This window comes from Mesoplodon bidens, assembly GCF_964165515.1.
Source record: "Mesoplodon bidens genome assembly, chromosome: 8".
In the NCBI taxonomy this organism is placed as follows: domain Eukaryota; kingdom Metazoa; phylum Chordata; class Mammalia; order Artiodactyla; family Ziphiidae; genus Mesoplodon; species Mesoplodon bidens.
The window spans coordinates 40,527,886-40,540,824 of NC_138165.1; the positions used below are offsets into that span (position 1 = coordinate 40,527,886).

General features: G+C 38.6%; 1 protein-coding gene across 1 annotated transcript in view; it reads left to right on the forward strand.

The window, feature by feature from the left end:
• CYTIP (cytohesin 1 interacting protein) overlaps positions 1-12,939 on the forward strand; it is a 64,124-nt gene that overhangs the window by 1,059 nt on the left and 50,126 nt on the right. The gene's annotated exons all lie outside the window — the stretch shown is intronic.

Consider the following 12,939-nt stretch of genomic DNA (forward strand, 5'->3'; position numbering starts at 1 on the left):
TTCGGATTCAGGAAGTCATCAGTTGGGGTGGGACGGATATCCCTAGGAATCTTTACTTTGTAAAAGATGTAGGTGTTGGAGGACGTCACTTTTGAGAAAAAAGTGTCAGGCTTCTCTAGCTTGTTGATCTCATCACAGGACTGTTGGTTCAGAACCCACCAGCTGCCCAGCTCTGAGAGGGACTGAGCAGCTTGGATGAAGAGGTAATTAATGCCTGTGCCACGCAGACCAGGGTTTGAATCCCCTGTGGCTTTGTGCAAAGTGTTTTCCTTTTCTGAAATTCAGGTTCCTCCTTTTAGAAAGACGAGAACCCTATTGTCTACCTCATGGATTTAAAGAAATAATGCAAAAAAGCACTTAGCAGAGTGACTGGCACATAGCAAAGTGATTAGTAAACTGTTACTTCTTGTGGTGGGCAGAGACGGACAAGTCCTCTGAGGCCAGGAAAATGGTGTGCAGCAGACAGAGCAAGGCAGGACCAACCAGGAGGCTAGTTCTAAAGATAGATTAGATCCTAGACCGGAAGATGAATAAACATGAGCTTGGGAGACAAAATTTCTCACCATTACAAATGTTTCCCAAGAATGGTAATGAACAACCCAGATGGCACAGTTAATTGGAATTATAATTGATCCCCCAAAAGTATTTAAGTCAATAGTTTAATTGATTGTCCTCGGGAAAACCATTATAAGAACGTCTAAAAGGGAACAGAGTGAAATGCATCAAATTCAGTGATTTGTTCATCTCTGCCACCCACCCTACATAGAAGGATTAATGAATGAAGAGAAAAATGGTCAAAGGGAGGAAGGAAACAGGGACCACAAATCAAATAGACTATCATTAAATGAAATCCTTTTCTGGTAATTCAGTGGTATGTCAGGTGGTACTGAACCAGCTGGCTTGCTTGCGTGTGGCTGCTGCCAGGTACTCTGCCAAGATGACGCATGAAGAGTAGAGGACTGATACTTTCTTAAAAGACAAAGATGAAATTTATCAGCACTTGAATGTATGCTACGGCTGAACCAGCCAACAAGTTAGTAGATGAGGGATATGGACAGGTGGGGGTGAGGTAGGATCAGACTGTCTGTAGGCAAATCATTTAGCTCTTTGGGCCTTACTTTCCTCTCTAAATGCCCTTCTAGGCCTGATACACTATGATAAGGTATAGATGGTGGGTCAGATCCCAACACTTTAAACATTTTATTTTGCATTTTTCACACCTGGAAAGTAGTCCCTAACTAGGGCACCTAAGTTATCACCAAATGCTAGCTATTTTGAGGAGTTTAGTTTACCCTGAACTATGAATTTTTTAGTGTTTTTCCCCCATAAATCCAAATTTCAACTTAAATATGTTTTTACCAATGCTGTTAGTTCTCTGGATAAATAACTATGGTAATAGAGAGTAATGATAAATAGTGAAAAAAAATAACAGAAGCCACTATATTTTGAACACCTATCATCTGCCAGTTATTATGCTCATCACATTTCATCTTTCATCCTTATACTAACCTTGTTAAATTGGCATTATTGTGGCCATCTTCCATGAGACTTCTGAGAGGTCACAGAGACAGCAAATAGCAGAGTCAGGATTTGAATCTAGGTCTTTCTAATCCCAAAACCCATGCTTCTACTCCTTTAATATACCATAAATCTTCTGTACTGAGTGCATTCATATTAATCCTGTATAGTTTCTCCTTGATTCAGAGTCTCCTAATTTTTATTCAGAAAGACACAGACATAGAGAATAGACTTGTGGACATGGGGAGGGGGAAGGTTAAGCTGGGATGAAGTGAGAGAGTGGCATGGACATATATACACTACCAAATGTAAAGTAGACAGCTAGTGGGAAGCAGCCGCACAGCACAGGGAGATCAGCTCAGTGCTTTGTTACCACATAGAGGGGTGGGATAGGGAGGGTGAGAGGGAGATGCAAGAGGGAGGAGATATGGAGATTTTTGTATATGTATAGCTGATTCACTTTGTTATAAAGCAGAAACTAACAAAAAAATATTTGGAAGCTTGGAAAAATTATATATGTATTTGAAATTAAAAAATAAAAAGAAATACAATGCAAAGTGTGTTAGTGTCCTACTCCTTCATTTTTCACTTATGATCACTTTAGTGAAGGATTTCTGTTCTTACCGGCAATATTATATTATTTTGTTTACTTTGAGTAAAGCGTTTACTGATGAATCTGAACTTGCTGGAGGAGTCTGAACTTGAAGGAGATAGTGGCTCCAGTCATTAGTTATCCAACTCCTTTATCCCAACATTGGGGCCTTACAGGCCATATCTAGGGTAAGAGGAAGACTTGCCCTCAATAGCCTGTTACATTTGTGCAATCTTGGGGGCAAAAATTAATTGATATAAAATATAAGATTTCTTATCTGTGAAAGACATTGTCAAGAGAATGAAGAGGCAAGGAACAGACTGGGAGAAAATACTTATAAAAGACATATCTGCTAAAATACTGTTATCCACAATATACAAAGAACACTTAAAACTCAACAATAGGGCCTCCCTGGTGGCGCAGTGGTTGAGAGTCCGCCTGCCGATGCAGGGGATACGGGTTCGTGCCCCGGTCTGGGAGGATCCCATATGCCGCGGAGCGGCTGGGCCCGTGAGCCATGGCCTCTGGGCCTGCGCGTCCGGAGCCTGTGCTCCGCAACGGGAGAGGCCACAACAGTGAGAGGCCCGCATACCGCAAAAAGAAAAAAAAAAAAAAAAAAAAAAAAAAAAAAAAAAAAAAAAAAAAAAAAAAAAAACTCAACAATAAGAAAATGAACAATCTGATTAGTAAATGTGCAAAAGATCCGAAACAGACACCTCATCAAAGAAGGTATACAGATGGCAAATAAACATTTGTAAAGATGCCCAACATCATCTCATTAGGGAATTACAAATTGAAACAACAGTGAGATATCACTACACACCTATTTGAATGGTGAAAATACAAAACACTGACAACAGTAAATGCTGGCCAGGATGTGGAGCAACAGGAACTCTTATTCATTGCTAATGGGAATACAAAATGATACAGTCACTCTGGAAGACAGTTTGACAGTTTCTTACAAAATGGAATATATTCTTACCATAGGATCCAATTGCACTCCTTGGTATTTACCCAAATGAGTTGAAAAATTGTATCCACATTATAACCTACACATGAATGTTTAAGCAGCTTTGTTCATAATCACCAAAACTTGAAAGCAACCAAGATGTCCTTCAGTAGGTAAATAGATAAACTGTGGTATGTCCAGACAATGGAATATTATTCAGTACTAAAAAAATGAGCTAGCTATTAAGCTATGAAAAGACACGGAGGAATCTTAACTATATATTACTAAGTGAAAGAAAGCAATCTGAAAAGGCTACAAAATGTATGATTCCAAATTTCAACTATATGATATCCTGGAAAAGGCAAAACTCTGGAGACATTAAAAAGATCAGTGGTTGCCAAGGACTGGAGGGACAGACATGAACCAGTGGAGAACAAAGGATTTTAGAGCAGTGAAATTTTTCTGTGTGATATTACAATGGTGAATACATGTCATTGTATACTTACCAAAACCCATAGAATGTACAACACCAAAAGTGAACCCTAATGTGAACTCTGGACTTTGGGTGATAATGAGGTGTTAGTGTAGGTTCATCAGTGGTAACAAATACGCTGGTGTGGAATGTTGATGGGGGAGGAGGCTGTGTGTGTATGAGAACAAGGGGTACATGAGAACTCTCTGCACTTTCTGTTCCATTTTGCTGTGAACCTAACACTACTGTAAAAGATAGTCTACTTAAACATTAATTTATATTGAAATATTATTATAAACAGTCATAGGTAGCCAAAGTAGAGAAGTCTGCTTTCTAAATGGATAACAGATTTTCCACTTTTGTGTGGGACTGAGTGATGTTTTGTTATATGACTCCTTCCCTTGGACAGTGAATGTCTAGCAAATGATAGATGCATTCACTCTTCTGCCTCCTCTGTATTTTATGGTCATTGATACTGATCCTGAAATGACTAGGCAGCAGCACAGGTGGGTGAGTAGAGACGCCTCTTCCTGGAAGCCTTCTCTTTGATAGCGCAGCTACTTTCAAGGCCACAGAAAACTGCATCACACTTACTGTTCTGAATGATGTAACTCTACAGTGACTCATTATTACCTAAAAAACCAGCAGTCTGGGCTTCCCTGGTGGTGCAGTGGTTGAGAGCCTGCCTGCTGATGCAGGGGACACGGGTTCGAGCCCTGGTCTGGGAGGATCCCACATGCCGCAGAGCGGCTGGGCCTGTGAGCCACAACTACTGAGCCTGCGCGTCTGGAGCCTGTGCTCCGCGACAAGAGAGGCCGCGATAGAGGCCCGCGCACCGCGATGAAGAGTGGCCCCTGCTTGCCACAACTAGAGAAAGCCCTCACACAGAAACGAAGACCCAACACAGCAAAAAAATAAATTAATAAACTCCTACCCCCAACATCAAAAAAAAAAATGACCTTCTTAAAAAAAAAACAAAAAAAACAGCAGTCCCTCAAATTTGGGATTCTGTTTTCCTAGAACATTCATTTCTGTGTTCACAATTTTAGTTGGTCTTTGAACCAGGTTAGAAGAAGCAGAGAAAGACAAAATTGAAGCTGGCAAATTTGACATGGTATAGCAGCTCTGAGAAATGTAGCCCCTTGGGTAAACCTCGCATTTGCCTATTATGTTACTTTTTCACATTTAGCTATAGACACCCATTCTGTGCCTCAGTATCTCAGACTACCTTCTATCAAAATAAGAGGTCGTGCCCAATTAATAAAGAGTTAATATTTGGAAATCTTCTAGCTAGGTGTTAAGAACATGTATTTCTTGGTGGTGGTATGAAAGGTGATTTAAAATTATATTTATGCATTTTCTGAAAAATGTTCTTATAATAGACATGCATTTTTTATTATCAAAAAAAATAATCTATTTTCATTTGAAAATAAAGGTTATCTAAAAGAAAAACAGATAAAGAAGGTATGACAATTTTGAAAGATGAGGGTTACAAGAAGGACTTGCATTGCTAACACAGAACAATGACAACAATAATAGCCAATACTTCTGTGGCACTTTCTACGTGCCAAGCACTGTTCTAAGTTCTTTATTCTATTAATCAATTTACTCTTCATGACAGTCTCATGATGGAAGTAATATTGGTATGCCTATTTTACAGATAAGGAAACTGAGTCACAGAGAGGCCATAACTAGTCTATTGTTAGATAGCTAGTAAGGGGTAGAGTTGAAATCTGAGAACAAGCACCAGTACCAGCTAAAGATCAGAGCTATTAATGTAATAAAGATAAATAGGATAGAATAACAAAAAAGCTTAATAGGATAAATGAAGCACCATATATCAGTGAGACAGGGGATGGGTAATTTAAAATGCTATTTTGAGGAAACTGATTATTTAGATTAAATAAATTCAGTTTAGCGAATCCCCCTAAAAATAATTACCCATTTTATTCTAAATAGATTAAAAAGTTAAGTCTAAATAGCTAAACCAAAATAACTTAGAAGAAATATACTTTAATATTTATCTGATCTTTAGATGGAAAAGGATTTTCTAAACTTAAAAGCAATTAAGGAAATCACAGAGGAAAAGATTGATGGATAAAATAAAAAAGTTTCTGTATGTTATAAACCAAATGAAAAGACAAACAACAACTAACACATTAAAGAAACTGTGGTTTTTCATACATATCTATAAGAAAATCACAAAAGAGGAAACAGAAATTGTTAACAAAATATGAAAAATACCTTCTTTTGTAATATAAGAGAGACAAATTTTTCAGAAATTCAAATTAAAACAAAAATTAGGTAGCAGTTTTCACAGAGCACATTTTAGCAAAGATTTTTAGCTAATAATAATCTAGGTTGTCAGGAGTTCTACAGGATGGATGGACAATTTCATCTTGAAGCTTGCTGACAATAATTTAGCAACATCCGTCGAGAGCCTTAAAGACAGCCATATTTTTCAAACCAATATTTTTTCATATAAGGATTTGTCCTAAGAAAATGGTTTTGTGGACAAAGATTTATGTTCACATTTTTATAACATCATTAATTTCTAATAGTGCAATATTAGAAACAATGTTTAATAAAATTGAATTTGTTGGTAATAAGTGGAAATTATGGTACAGCTATAGGATGGACCATCACACCACAATTAAAATCATGTTGTGAGCAGTTCTTAGTGAGAAAAGAAAACAGTTATTAGATAATGCTTTGTGTAATAAAAGGGGATATATAATTATTTATGCATAATTGTCTCATCTAGTTAAAATTAATAACAATAAAAAAAGGAATAGAAAGGTCATGATAAATGTCCATGATGATAATTGGTGACGAAAGGATTTTTTTTAAAATTTAATTTATTTTTATTTTTGGCTGTGTTGGGTCTTTGTTGCTGCACGCGGGCTTTCTCTAGTTGCGGCGAGCGGGAGCTACTCTTCATTGCAGTGCTCAGGCTTCTCATTGCGGTGGCTTCTCTTGTTGCGGAGCACAGGCTCTAGGTGCACGGGCTTCAGTAGCTGTGGCTCGCGGACTCTAGAGCACAGGCTCACTAGTTGTGGCACAAGGGCTTAGTTGCTCTGCGGCATGTGGGCTCTTCCTAGACCAGGGCTTGAACCCATGTCCCCTGCATTGGCAGGCGGATTCTTAACCACTGTGCCACCAGGGAAGCCCTGGAAAGGATTTTTATGTTTTACAAACTGCCTAAAACAAACAGACATAATAATGGGGAAAATTATTTTAAGTAAGAAAAAAGAAATACAGGGTGCAATACAAAGACAAAGGAAAAAAGGGCAGATCATTGAAAATGGTGAAAGGCACATGGATATTATCTCAGATCTGATATCCTGGCAGAGCTGGAATGGAGCAGAGAGCAAATAAATCTATTGAAACAATTAATGCTTTTGGCCAGCTCCTTCAGAGCACCGGAGTCAACAGAGCAACTGCAAAGACAGACCTCTGCTTCTTGCTCAACCATTGGGAAGCCAATCCATCCCCTGAGATATGTTGATGAAAGGGTTCTCTTAAAACAAACTAGTTTTCTGCCCAAACTCATGTTTTTACAGATGTCATGTAGCTTTTCAAAATTTACCTCTAAAATGTCTGGTTAAGATGTTTTCAAAGAAATGAGTCTTGGAATTCAGTCTCTAGCATTTTCTCTATATTTTGTTTAAGTCCAGGAACATGCTTTCCGATTCATGCTATATTATAAATTTTGAGGGGTTCAGGAAGCAACAGCAAACGTAGATGTAATTTGTCTATTAACTGTTGCTTTTATTTCTCTATAGTCTAAAAATACAGAAGTTTCCAACTTTTTCTATGCTCTCATCAATTGGCCTCCTCTGTCTTGGAGGTGTTTGAAGGTCTAAGTATTTTCTTAAATGCTTTTCTCCCCTGAAGTTGGATGTGTTTATCTCTTGGCTGTAGGCTCTGCACCATGGCCAAGAGAATTTACTTCCCTGCATTTTCAGTTCTCAACTGGACCTCTTGGTTCTAATCAAACCCTTCCAGAGTCAGGCTCTTATGTGCTTGCTCTCAGCATAATGGATCCCTGATCCACACACTCAAGTTTATAAGTTCAGCTTCTGTCTCCTTAGATTACTCTGGGATCTCATCCTATCCTCTCTTGCCACTAACTAGCCTGCCCACGACCACCTAACCCCATATTCCAACAGTGAGTGACCATTTAGGTAGGCATGATAGAAAAGAATGTGTTTTTTTTTTAATTCCTTTTTAAGAGGTATCAATGTTTCTTTGGTTAAAACATGAATATAATTATTTATATCTAAAGAACTTGACTAGAAACAAAGTGTATTTAGAGTTGTGTTTTCCATTGAGCCATCGTTGAACTATATTATGTAGAGAGGAGAATTTTCTTTCCCCTCAGACTCAGTAAGATTCCACGGGGTTCTCCATCAACCCAGGATGTGACATTCTGGTTCTTGGATCTCCAAAGAGTGATGTCACCGAGTCCCAGGGCATTAATCATCAGAGCATATGTAATGTTTTGCTGCTTTGCTCTGCTGAGCCAAGGAGATGATGCCTGTGAATTCATACTCCTCCACCCTCACTTTATTTCATCTCCTATCTCCTCTTTCTCTCTGAAGGCAGTTTTGCCTGCCACCAAATACTGTACCCCAACTGCCAAATTTTTAAATGCAAGTGGTGTTGTGCCTATTTACAGGAACATCTCATCACTTGAGCCAGTTCATCTTTCAGTGGGTACACACCTACTGGTAGTTCAGCTATGATTTTGGCTGCTGCTTTGTAAATATAAAAGTCACAGGGCTTCCCTGGTGGCGCAGTGGTTGAGAGTCCACCTGCCGATGCAGGGGACACGGGCTCGTGCCCCAGTCTGGGAAGATCCCACATGCTGCGGAGCGGCTGGGCCCGTGAGCCATGGCCGCTGAGCCTGCACGTCTGGAGCCTATGCTCCACCACGGGAGAGGACACAACAGTGAGAGGCCCACATACCGCAAAAAAAAAAAAAAAAAGTCACAAACAATTGTAAAATGCTAATTTAAAGTTGGAATGTCTATAGGTAGGCTCAGATGCATCTAGAGTCACTAAGTCTCTTTAGAAGTGTGGAGCTGTATTAGCCTGCGGTTTTACTCCATATCACATAAGTCCCTCTGTTCCCTCTTGGAATTCTTGTTGCTATTAACCTCTGATGTAAACCCTCCCACCATTGCTTCTACCTCTAGCATTCAATCATTCTTTTAGCAAATATAGAGAGAGCACCTACATTTCCTAATTACCTCATCTTCAAATAACATCACATTGGGTATTAGGGTTTCAATATATGAATTTGGAGGGGACACAAACATGCAGTCCATAACACAAGGCAAGCAAAGGGTCTTCTTGAGGCCAAGTGGGCCCCATTGGTGGAGAAACAATGTCAGACTCCAGAATCAGCAATCAATGGGGAGGCCTGAATACTCCATCCTGGGGCAGAGGTGTCATTAGGCATTAATTTTCTATTTTGTTTTGTTTTATTTTTTGTTTTCATTTGTACTGTTTACTGAGTGTTGGTTGCTATGGACTTAGAGTTGTTAATTCTTGGCCAGAAAAAATCTGAAGTATTGTAGTTGAAACCACCCTGGTTGGGGACAGGGAGACAGGTGCTTTGATTATCAGATCAACACCATTTACATCAGCAGTTCCTATGTAACCCTGCAAATATACTGATGCTTTGGCGCTGCTATAAAAGTTTTATTAGTAAAAAACCACATTTTTATGAAAATAATTTTTTACTTATTGTAAGAATACATAAAATAAGAAAGAGCACAAAAACAAATTTTAATTTTTACTCTCTGTGCTATGTGGATAGATAAAAAAGATTATAGAGATTCCTTACTTCAAGGGGATGAAGTTAGAGCAAGTGTCAGATTGGTTCTAACCAGGTCACTGAAGAGGCACTTTCAGTGATGGAGGAAGAGGTATGGCCTGGGAAGCTAAGAATAGAAGGTGTATTTATCTATAGGCCATGGATTAATGGGGCTCTATTTCTTGTTTTGAAGTACTGTCAACCTCAATAGACTTCTTTTTTTTCCTCCAGCTTTACTGAGGTATAATTGACAAAGCTGTAAGATATTGAAATTGTAAAATGTGATGATTTGTTATATGTATACATCATGAAAGGATTCCCCACATTGAGTTAATTAACATATCCATCACCCCACAAGTTTACCTTTTTTTTGTGTGTGTGAGAACATTTAAGTTCTACACTCTTGCAAATTTCAATTGTACAATACAGTGTTATCAACTATAGTCTCAATGTTATACATTAGATCCTCAGACCTTAGTCATCTTATACTGAGTAGCCTTCTTGTTGAAGAACCACTAGTGCTAGAGGCGTGTGATAAAAGGGTACTTAGAAGATATCAAAGAGAATCACTTCTACTTCTTTTTTCAGAATGTTGCCATAGATGGAGGCATGAAATGGAAGGAGAAATTGCCTGGAAAAGGGCTGTGGCTGACTGTTATATTACATAAATCTTGTTTACTTTTTTTTTTGTTCTTGGCTTGGACCAGCTTTCAGAAGTCCCAGCTAAGTGTTGTCACAAAATCTTTATAGGTAAATTTTCCCCCTTCAAGAACTTCACATAGAGCGAATTAGGGATGCTTCATGCCCCTATACAATTCTATCCAATGTATCAGCAAGAGTTTTGAGTATTCAGTTTGTCTGGTCTACACTCCATATTCATTACAATTCACATACTCACATTTGTTCATATGCACTACACAGCGATGGAATCAGCCAGGCTTTGTTTGTTATTTAGCCAATCTCGTGGTTTATTTAATCTCATCCCTGTTTATATCAAAAGGGATTTAAATGGCTAAATTTTAGTAAAATGCAACCATTTGGCTCTTGACATTTAGCATGATTTCTCTTTTCTTTAGAAAGTTTTACTTTTTGGGGAGAGGGTTAATTCATTGTGAGTATAGAGAATTTGCTTGCAGTTGAGAAGCTGGAATCATCTTTAAGTTAAAGAAAGGAAAATGGAGATAAAAAAATTTTTCTCAAATGCCAGAAATTTGAAAGAGGTAAAACACCTAGTTCATAAAAAAAAAAATTAAGTGCAGCCATCTTTAAGGAGCTGAAATAATATTTTATCTGTTTCTAAGATACTTAGATAAGTTAAACCAAACAGGAAACAACAGAAGTCCTTGAGTCAGAGAGGAACTGCTCATTACTCATGTGACTTAGCAAGCAGAGTGATGATGCCACTACCCTGAAATCTACGAAACTTAAGACAACTCATTGTCGATTATGAAATACTACGGTTATGCTCTCACACCATGTAATCTCATGGACAACTTCACCTTCTCCATTTCCTTTAGACAACTCCAGCCCTTCAGAACTAGATCATATTTTCACAAACTTTTTAGAACATGGGACACTTTGGGGAGGAAGAAGATGACTTACAACACTTCGTCTTTTGGGTGACCTACTCCATACTATGTATTGATAATTTGAATGGGAAAACTATATATGAGAACAAATGGAAAGATTGGTGTTCCTTTGAAATAGTTGAGATTATAACTGGGTTCTCAAAATACAGGGAGAAGCTAAACGTTAGATGCAAAATTGTTGTAAACACCTAGTCTCCTTGGCCTCCTATGGAAGGCAGTCATCTGTAATATACAGACAGCTTGTCACACCCAATGAAAACCATGAAGGGGAAGCAGAATGGGGAAGTGGGATGGAAAGTTTTAATTTAGTGGTCTTTTAACATGTTGGAAAATGTAAGTCAATGTGGTATTTGCAGAAGTTCTAACATTGTTATCAAAGTCATCTTATATTCTCTCTTGTAATTGCACCTAAGAATGCTGGTTCCTTTTTATCCTTTAATCTAAGGAGGAGAGAGAATGTCTTTCTTCCTAAAGCAACTGTCTGATTCTGCCACTTGGGACCCTGTGTCCACATGCCGTGCCAGTGCTCAGCCACTCAGGATATCTTATTTTTATTAATATTTATTGAGTGCTTGCTACTGTGTCAGGTACTTCTACAGCATTTTAATTTTCACAAAAACCATATGAAGTTGGTACTGTTTTTATATAGATGTGAAAACTGGGACACAGAGAGAAAATGCAGTGATTCCCAGCAGCTTGGTTGCCTCCTGTCCTCATGGGGTCCCTAGTACAGTCCTCATGGGGTACCAGCAGCACTTGTTTAGCTCTTTTCCTCTTTATTTCATCTTTATTTTACAAATTAAACTGTCTTTGAAGCTACAAAAGTAAGTGCATGTATAAGGTAAGGACTAAAACATACAAAGAGATAGGGAAACAAAAAAATGACTTCCATCCCTTACACCTAAGGACTACTCCATAGAGGCAACTATTATTAATTTTTTATGTATTTCAAAATTATCTATGCATAAATCAAGATATAAGCACATATGCATACATATTCATTTTAGTTTTTGGATCTCTTAAGGTACTTGTGTCATACCTTGACATATTATAGTTATATGTGAACATATTTATTTCTGTGAATTGACTGTAAGCTCTCTGAGGTCATGCTATGTGTGCTGTCCTGGTTACCTATTGTTAAGTAACAAATAATCCCAAGATTTAGTGGCTTAAACTAAAGACAACATTTATTTTGCTCACAGATCTGCCATTTGGGCAGGGCTCACTAGGAAAATCTCACCTTTGCTGCACTCAGCATCAGCTGGGGTGGCTCAGAGGCTGGGGGCTAGAATTACCTGAAGTCTCAATTGTTCACATGTGTGGTGTTTGATGCTGGCTGTCAGTGAGACCTCAGATGAGGTGGCGGCTGGGACACCTACACGTGGTTTTTCCATGTAGCTGCTTGGCTTCCTCGAGTGTGGTGGTTGGGTTCCAAGCATCCCAAGAGAACTATGCAGAAGCTGTATTTTCTTTTATAACTTACCCTTGGATGCCACATAACATCATTGTTGCAGTATCCATGGGCTTACCCAGATTCAAGGGGAAAGAATGTATACCCTGCCTCTCAAAAATCACATTGTAAGTAGATTGTGTGGGATAAACTATATGGATGAGGCCATCTTTGGAAAATACAACTTGTTACAAGTATCTTTTTGTTTTAGATCCATCACTCTATTGTCCAGATGTTTATTTCCTATATTTGTATACAGTAGGTGCTCAATTAATGCCTAGGAGATAGAATTGTTGACTCCAGATTGGGAGGAGGCAGCTCGATAGAATTGTTGACTCCAGATTGGGAGGAGGCGGCTCTTTGCACTGCTCTGAGCTAACAAGGGAGGGGAAGTGGTGGCTCATGCTTGTGAATATGCTGTCCATTATCTCAAAAGGGTGTAAAATCTCACAAGGGACAATTGCTAGGGGTTACTAGAAAAGGTGCTTATGAAATGATTCCCTTGGGGTAACTAGTAGATGCCTTTGAGCTGTCTTCTTTGTCCA